This window comes from Dipodomys merriami, unplaced genomic scaffold (assembly GCF_024711535.1).
Source record: "Dipodomys merriami isolate MVZ:Mamm:240054 unplaced genomic scaffold, mDipMer1.0.p SCAF_221, whole genome shotgun sequence".
Lineage (NCBI taxonomy): Eukaryota > Metazoa > Chordata > Mammalia > Rodentia > Heteromyidae > Dipodomys > Dipodomys merriami.
The window spans coordinates 1,214,946-1,225,241 of record NW_027203616.1 but is presented as its reverse complement, the minus strand read 5'-3'; positions in this window follow the sequence as shown (position 1 = coordinate 1,225,241).

Genomic DNA, 10,296 nt, shown 5'->3' with positions numbered 1-10,296 from the left:
CACATTCATGCTCGGCCTAAGCCTAAGCCTAAGCCTGACCCTAAACCCAACCCTCACCCTAACCCTCACCCTAACACTAACCCTAACTCTAACCGTAAACGTCACTCTCACCCTAACTCTAATTCTAACTCTAACCATAAATCTAAACCTCATCCTAACCCTAAACCTAACCCTCACCCTCAAACTCACTTTAACCCTAAACCTAATCCTAAACCTAACAATTACCCGAACCCTAACCCTAACCCTCAACCTAAACATAACCCTCACCCACACCCTAACCCTCACCCTAACACTTCCCCTCACCCTAACACTAACCCTAACCTTAATACTAACCCTCACACTAACTCTAACCATCACCTTAACCCTAACACTCACCCACACCCTTCCCCAAACCCTAACCCTATCCCTCACTCCACTGTAACACTCACCCTCAGCCTAAACCTCACGTTTAACATTAACATCACCCCCCCTCACTAAACCTTACCCTAACCCTACCCTAACCCTCACCCTAACCCTAACTCTGCCTCTAAACCTCACCCTCACCCTAACCCTAACTCTAACCCTAACCCTAACACTAAACCTCACCCTTTCCCTAATCCTCACCCTAATCATAACCCCCACACTAACCCTAACTCTCTCCCTAACACTCATCCTTACCATAAACATCACACTAACCCTAACCCTAGTCCTTAATCTAACCCTCACCCTAACCCTAACCCTGACCATTTCCCTAATCCTAAACCTGACCCTATCCCTCACCCTTATCTTAACCTTCACACTCAGCCTAAATCTCACCTTTAACCTTACCATCATCCTCACCCTAAACCTCACCCTAACCATAAACCTCATTCTAACCCTCATCCAACCCTTAAACCTAACCATCACCTTAATCTTAACCCTCACCCTCAACCTCATGCTCAGCCTAAACCTAATCCTAAGACTAACCCTTACCCTAACCCTCACCCTCACCCTAGCCCTCACCCTAACACTAATCCTAACCCTAAACCTCATCCTAACCCTCACCCTCACCCTAACCCAAATCCTAACCCCAACCCTAAACCTAACCCTAACCCTCAACCTCACAGTAACCATTACCCAAACCCTCAACCTAACCCTAAACTTAACACGAACCCTAACTATCACCCTAAACCTAACCCAACCCTCACCCTAACCATAACCCTAACCCTCACCCTCACCCTCACCGTAACCGTAACCCTAACCCTAACAATAACCCAAAACCTAACCTTCACCCTCACCCTAACAATAACCCTCACCCTAACCCTAAATCTCAAACTAACAGTTATCCTCACGCTAACACTAACCCTAACCCTAAAACTAATCCTCACACTAACCCTAACCCTTACCCTAATCCTAAACCTCACCATAATGCTAACCCTAACCCTAACCCTCACAATCACCTTAGCCCTCACCCTAATCCTAATTCTAACCCTCACCTTCACTGTAACCGCAACCCTCATCCTCACCCTAACCTCACACTAAACCTAACCCTAATCCTCATTGTAACCCTCAACCTGACCCTAATCCTAACCATTACCCTAACCCTAACCTAACCCTAACCCTCACCTTAACCCAAACCCTCACCCTAACACTTACCCTCACCCTAACACTAACCCTACCCTAACACTAACTCTCACACTAACGCAAATCCTAACCCTAACCTTAACCCTCCCCCTAACCCTCCCCATAACCCTATATCTAACGGTAAACCTCACCCTAACCCAAACCCTAACCCTAACCTTAACCCTAAACCCCTCCTTAACCTAAACAAAACCCTCACCCTCACCCTCAAACTCACTGTAACCCTAATCCTAGCCCAAACAATACTAACCTTATCCCTAACCCTAACCCTAAACATAACCCTCACACTCAGCCTCACCGTCACCGCAAATTTAACCCTAACCATAACACTAACAATAACCCTAACACTAACCCTAACCCTCACTCTAAACCTCACCCCCACCCTCAGCCTCAGCTTAACCCTAAGCCTAAACCTAACCCTAACCCTCACCGTAACCCTAACCTTAAACATAACCCTAATCCTAACCCTAAACCTAAACCTAACACTAACCCTAAAGCTAAACCTAATCCTCAGGCTCAGCCTCACCCTAATCCTAACCCTCACCCTAACCCTAAACCTAATCCTAAACCTAACCCTAACCCTCCCACTCACCCTCACCCTAACCCTAATTGAAAACCTAAACCTATCCCTAACCCTAACCCTAACCCTCACCCTAACCCTCACCCTAGCCCTAACCCTAACCTTAACCCTAATCCTAACCCTAAACCTCATCCTATCCCTCACCATAAACCTAAGCCTAACCCTCACCCTAACCCTAACCCTAAACCTCACCCTCATGCTCGGACTAAGACTAAGCCTATCCCTCACCCTAACCTTCACCCCCACCCTATCCAACACTCTAACCCTAATCTTCACCATCACCCTAAACCTAATCCTCTCCCCCACCCTCACCCAGACCCTAACCCTAAACCTAAGCCTAACCCTAACTGTAACCCTCACACTCACCCTCACCCTAACACTAATCCTAACCATAACCCTAACACTAACCTTAAACCTCAACCAAAATTTCACCCTAAACCTAACCCTCACCCTCAGCCTCAACCTCAAAGTAACTCTAACTCTAAACCTAACAATAACACTAACCCTAACCATAACCCTAACCCTAACCATAACCCTCAGCCTCAACCTCACACCAAACTTAACACTAACCAAAAATCTAACAATAACCCTAACCGTAACCTAACCCTAATCCTCACCGTAACCCTAACCCTAAACCTAAACCTAACCCTAACCCTAAGCCTAAACCTAATCTTCAGCCTCACACTCAACCAAAACCCAATACCTAACACGAACCCTCACCCTAACCCTAAGCCTAACCCTAACCCTAAACCTAACCCTCACACTCTCCCACACCCTAAATCTAATCCTAAACCTAATCTGATCCCTAGCCCTAACCCTCACCCTATGCTTCACCCTAGCCCTCACCCTAACCCTAAATCTAACCCTAGACCTCACCCTCACCCTAACCCTAATCCTAACCCTAGCCCTAAACCTCACCCTAATCCTGACACTCAACTCACCCTCACCCTCACCCTCACCCTCACCTTAACTCTAACACTAACACTAACAATAACACTAATCCTAATCCTAAACCTAACCCTAACCCTAACCCTAACCCGAATCCTAATACTCACCCTCACCCTAACACTAATTCTAACCCTAACCCCAAACCTAACCCTATCACTCATATCACCATAACCCTAACCTTCATCCTAACACTCACCCTAACCCTAACCCTAACCTAAACTTCACCCTAACACTAATCCTAACCCGCAACCTCACACTAGCCCTCACACTAACCATAATCCTAACCCTAATCCTCATCCTAAACCTCACACTAACCTTAACACTAACTGTCACATTAATCCTAACCCTCATCCTAACCCTCAACCTAACCCTAAATCTCATGCTCGCTGTAAGCCTAACCGTAACCCTCACCTTAACCCTAAATTTAATGCTTACCTTAACTCTCCCCCTAATCCTCACCCTAACCCTAACCCTCACTCTCACCCTCACCCTCAGCCTAACCCTAAGCCTAACCCTAACCCTAACCCTAACACTCACCCTCACCCTAACCCTCACCCTAACCTTAAATCTAACACTCACCCTAACCCTAACCCTCCCCCTCAGCCTTACCGTAACCCTAACTCTAACCCTAACCTCATACTCACCCTAACCCTAACCCTAACCCTAAACCTCACCCTAACCCTAACCCTAAACCTTACCCTCACTATAGCCCTCACCCTAACCCTAATCCTAAAACAAATCCTCAACCTAACCCTCATCATAAGTCTAACCCTCACACTCAACCTCACCCTAAACTTAAACCTAACCCTCAAACTAACCCTAACCCTCACCCTCAGCATAACCCTTACCCTAACCCTCACCCTAACCCTAAACATAAGCTGAACCCTAACCCTCACCGTAACCCTAACTCTCCCCATCAACCTCCCCCTCAGCCTAACCCTAAGCCTAACCCTTAACCTAACCCTAACAATCACACTCACCCTCACCCTAACTCTAATCCTAACACTAACCCTAACCCTAACCCGCGCCCTAACTCTCACCGTAAACCTAACCCAAACACTAACACTAACCCTAACCCTCAAACTAACCCTCACCAGAACACTAATTCTAACCCTAAACCTCACCCTCACCATAAACCTAACTCTAACCCTAACCCAAACCCTAAATCTCACAATAACCCTATCCCTCAACCGCTCCCTCACCCTCACCGTAACTCTAAACCTAACCCTAACAATAACACTAACCCTAACCCGAACTATCACCCTAACCCTAATCCTCACCCCCACCCTCACCCTCAGCCTAAACATAAGCCTAAGCCTAACCCTCACCCTAACCCTTACACTCACCCTCACCCTAACCCTAATCCTAACCCTAAACCTATCCCTAAACCTCATCTTAACCCTCACCCTCATCCTAACTCTAACACTAACCCTAACCCTAAACCTCACCCCCTAACCCACCTCCTAACCCTAACTCTAACCCTAAACCTCACCCTCACTCTAACCCTAAACCTAACCCTGAACCTCACCCTAAACCTCACCCTAACCCTCACCCTCACCCTCACCCTCAACCTCACCGTAACTCTAACCCTAACCCAAACAATAACACTAACCCTAACCCTAACCCTAAGTATAACCATAACCCTCACCATCAGCCTCACCTTCACCGCAAACTTAACCCTAAACATAACACTAAAAACAACCCTAACCGTAAACCTCACCCTAACCAAAACCCACACCCTAACACTTACCCTCACCTTAACACTAACCCTAACCCTAACACTAACCCTCACACTAACCCTAAACCTAACCATAACCCTAAACCTCAACCTAACCCTCAACCTCACCCAAACCCTTACACTAACACTAAACCTAACCCTCACCCTAACCATAGCCCTAACCCTATATCTAACCATAAACCTCACCCTCACACTAACCCTAACCCTAACACTTAACCCCAACCTAACCCTAACCCTAAACCTCACCCGCAACCTCACCCTCATCATAACTCTAACACTAACCCTAACAATAACCCTAACCCTAACCCTAAGCCTAAGCCTAACCTTAACTCTTACCCAAATTATAATCCTAACCCTAAACCTAACCCTCACCATCATCCTAACCCTCACCCTAACCCTAACTCTAACACTACCCCTAACCCTAACCCTCACCTTCAGCCTCACCCTAAACCTAACTCTAACCCTAAACCTCACCTTCAACGTAACCCTAACCCTAACCTTAACCCTCAACCTAACCCTCATCCTAACCATACCCCTAACCCTATATCTAACCCTAAACCTCACCCTCACACTAACACTCACCCTAACACTTAACCCTACCCTAACACTAACAATAAACCTCACCCGCAACCAAACCCTCACCATAACTCTAACCCTAACCCTAACAATAACCCTAATCCTAACCCTAACTCTATGCCTAACCCTAACCCTTACCCTAATTCTAATCCTAACCCTAACCATAACCCTCACATTCAGCCTCACCCTAACCCTAACTCTAACCCTAAACCTCACCTTCAACATAACCCAAACCTAAACTTAACCCTCAACCTCACCCTAACCCTAAACCTAAAACTCACCCTCACAATACCCCACACCCTAAACATTATCCTAACTCTAAAGCTCATCCAAACCCTCCTCATAACCCTACAATTAGCCCTCACCATAAACCTAAACCTAAACCTCAATCTCACCTTCAGCCTAACCCTAACCTTCACCCTAACCCTCACACTCACCCTAAAACTATCCCTAATCCTAAACCTAACAATATCCCTAAACATCAACCTAAACCTCACGCTCACCCTAAACCTAACACTCAACTTAACCCTAACCCTCACTCTCAGCGTAAACCTAACCCTAACCCTAACCCTCACCATAACCATAAACCTAACCCTAATCCTAAACTCCACCCTAAACCTAACCCTCAACCTAACCCTAACCCTAACCTTATCCTCACCCCCACCCTCACCATCAGCCTAACCCTAAGGCAAACCCTAACCCTAACCCTAACCCTAACCCTCACCATAACCCTAAAACTAACCTTAACCCTAACCTTAAACCTAACCTTAACTCTAACCCTAAACCTAAACCTAATACTCAGACTCACCCTCTCCTTAACCCAAACACTAATCCTAACGCCCATCCTAAACCTAAGCCTAACCCTAACCTTCACCCTAACCCTCACACTCACTCTCAACCTAACCCTAATCCTAAACCTAAACCTCTTCCTAACCCTAAACCTCACCCAAAGCCTCACCTTAGCCCTCACCCTAAACCTAACCCTAACCCTAAACCTCACTCTAACCCTCACCCTAACCCTAACCCTAACCCTCACACTCATGCTTGGCCTAAGCTTAAGCTTAAGCCTAAGCCTAGCCCTAACCCTAACCCTCATGCTAACCATAACTGGAACAGTAACACTAACACTAACACTAAACATAACCCTCACCCTAAGCCTCCTACTAACACCATATCTAAATCTATATCACACGCTCACCCTAACCCTAAATCTTAACCCCACTCTAACCCTAACCCTAACCCTCACCTGCACCCTAACCTCACCTTAACTCTAACCCTGACCCTAACAATAACACTAACACTAACCCTAACCCTCACCCTAACCGTAAACCTAACCCTCACCCTAACCCTCAGCCTAACCCTAAGCCTAACCCTAACCTTAACCGTTACGCTCACCCTCACCCTAACCCTAACCCTAACCCTCACCCTAACCCTAACCCTCACCCTCAACCTCAGCCTAACCCTAAGCCTAACCCTAACACTAATACTAACCATCACACTCACCATAAATCTAACACTAACCCTAAACCTAACCCTCACAGTCAGCCTCACCATAACACTAACTCTATGCCTAATCCTCACCCTTAACCTAACCTTAACCCTAACCCTAAACCTCACCCTAACACTAACCCTAAACCTCACCCAAAACCTAGCCCTCTCCCTAACCCTAATCCTAAAACTACCCCTCACCCTAACCCTCCCACTAACCCTAACCCTAACCCTCACCATAACCCTAACCCTCATCCTCAACATCACCCTCAGCCTAAACCTAAGCCTAACCGTAAAGCTAACCTAAACACAAATATTCATCTTCACCCTAACCCTAATCCTAACCCTATCCCTAACCCTAACACTCCGCCTAACTCTCACCCTAACCCTAACCCTAACACTAACCCTAACCATAACCCTCAAACTAACCCTCACCCTAACCCTATCCCTAACCCTAAACCTCACCCTAAGCCTCACCCTAGCCCTCACCCTAAACCTAACCATAACTCTAAACTTAACCCAAACCCTCTCCGTAACCCTACAACTAACTCTAACCCTAAACCTAACCCTAACCCTAAAACTAACAGTAATCCTGAGCATCATCCTCATCCTAACCCAAAACCTAAACCTAACCCTCACACTAACCGTAAACCTAACCCTAACCTTAACCCTCAACCTAACCCTCACACTAACCATAAACCTTACCATCACCCTAACCCTAACCCTCAACCTCAACCTCAAGCTCAGCCTATCCCTAAGCATAAGCCTAAGCCTATCCCTCACCCTGAAGCTCACCATCACTGTAACTCTAACCCTAACCCAAACAATAAACTAATCCTAAGCCTAAACATAACCCTAGGCCTAACCCTAACCTAATCCTAATACTCACCTTCACTCTAAGCCTAATCCGAACCCTAATCCTCACCCTAATGCAAACCCTCAGAGTTACAGTAACCTTAACTCTCATCCTATCCCTGACCCTAAGACTAAACCCTAAACCTAAACCTCACCCTAACACTAACCCTAACCCTCACCCTCTCCCTAGCCCTCACCCTAACCCTAATCCTAACCCTAATCCTCATCCTAACCCTCACCCTAACACTAACACTAACCCACACCCTAACCATAACCCTAACACTAAACCTCACCCTAATCCTAACTCTCACCCTAACCCTAACCTTAACCCTCACACTCACCCTAACCTGTACCCTAAACCTAATCTTATCACTAAGCCTAATCCTCACACTCACCCTCACCCTCGCTGTAACCCTAACTCTAACACTAACCCTAACCCTAACCCTCACCCTCAGCCTCATTCTATCCTTAACTCTAACCCTAAACCGGACCCTCACCCTCAACCTAACCCTAAACCTAACCCTAAACCTCACCCTAAACCTAACCCTAAACCTCACCCTCATCTTAGCCCTCACCCTAACCCTAATCCTAACCATAACCCTCATCCTAACCCTCACCCTAACACTAACCCTCACTCTCACCCTCACCTTCACCCTAACCCTAACCCTAACCCTAACCCTAACTCTCACCCTAACCCTAAACCTAATCCTCACCCTCACCATAACCCTCAACTTCACCCTCACATTCAGCCTAACACTAAGCCTAACCCTAACCCTAACACTAACCCTCACACTCACCCTAACCCTAACCCTAATCTTAATCCTAACACAAACCATAACCCTCACACTAACCCTAAACATCACCCTAATCCTAAACCTCACCCAAACCCTAAACTTAACCCTAACCCTCACCCTCACCCTAACCCTGACCCTCATCCTCACCATAAACCTCACACTAACCCTAACACTAAACCTCAATCTAACCCTTAACCTCACCCTAACCCTAACCCTAACCCTCATCCTAAACCTAACCCCCACCCTTATCATAACCCTCACCCTCAGCCTAACTCTCACCTTTACCCTTTCCCTCACCCCCACCCTTGCCTTCACCCAAACCCTAATCCTCACGCTGACCCTAACCCTACTCCTAAACCTCACTCTCGTCCTAACCCTAACTCTAACACTAAACCTAACACTAAATGTCACACTATCGTTAACCCTAACACTCACTCTCAACCTCATGCTCAGCCTAACCCTAAGACTAAGCATAACACTTACCCTAACCCTCACCATCACCCTAGCCCTCACCCTAACCCTAAGCCTAACCCTAACCCTCATCCTAGCCCTCACCTTAACCTGAACCAAACATCACGCTAACCCTAATCCTCACCCACTCCCTCACCCTCAGCCTAACCCTCAGCCTAAGCCTAAGCCTAACCCTAACTCTCACACTCACCTCACCCTAACCCTAATCCTAACCCTAACCCTAACCCTAAACCACATCCTAAACCTCACCATAACCTTAACCCTAACACTAACCCTAATATTAACGCTCGACCTAACCCTCCAACTAAGTCTAAATCTAACCCTAAACTTCACACTCACCCTAACCCTAATCCTAACCCTAACCCTAAACCTCACCCTAACCCTAACCCTAACCCTCGCCCTGACCCTCACCGTAACCATAAACCTAAACCTAACAATAACACTAACCCTAACCCTAACCCTAACTCTAACCATAACCCTCACCCTCAGCCTCACCCTCGCTGCAAACTTAACCCGAACCATAACACTAACAATAAGCCTAAAATTAAGCCTAACCTAACCCTAACTCTAATCCTAACCACCACCCTCACCCTCAGCTTAACCCTAAGCGTAACCGTAACCCTAAACCTAACACTAATCCTCAGCCTCAGCCTCACCCTAACCCAAACTCTACCCATAATCCTCACCCCAACTCTAAGCCTAAACCTAAACGTAACCCTAACCCTCACACTCACCCTCAACCTAACACTGATCCTAAACCCAACCCTATCCCTAACCCTAACCCTCCCCCTAGCACTCACCCTAACTCTAACCCTAACCCTCACCCTCAACCTAGCCCTCAACATAAACCTAACACTCACCCTCACTGTAACCCTTACCCTAACCCTCACCCTAACCCTACACTTAAAGTGTACCCTAACTCGCACACTAAACCTAACCCTAAATGTCACCCTAACCCTAACCCTCAACCTTACCGTAATGGTCACCCTCAGGCTAACCCTCACGTTTACCCTTAACTTCACCCCTACCCTAACCCTCACACCCACCATAACCCTCACCCTAAAACTAACTCTAGCCCTAAACCTCACCCTCACCCTAACCATAACTCTAACCATAACCCTAACACTAAACCTCATCCTAAACTTAACCTTACCCCTCAAACTAACCATAACCCTCACCCTCACGCAAACCCTCAGCCTAAACCTGAGGCTAACACTAACCCTAACCATAACCTTCACACTCACCCT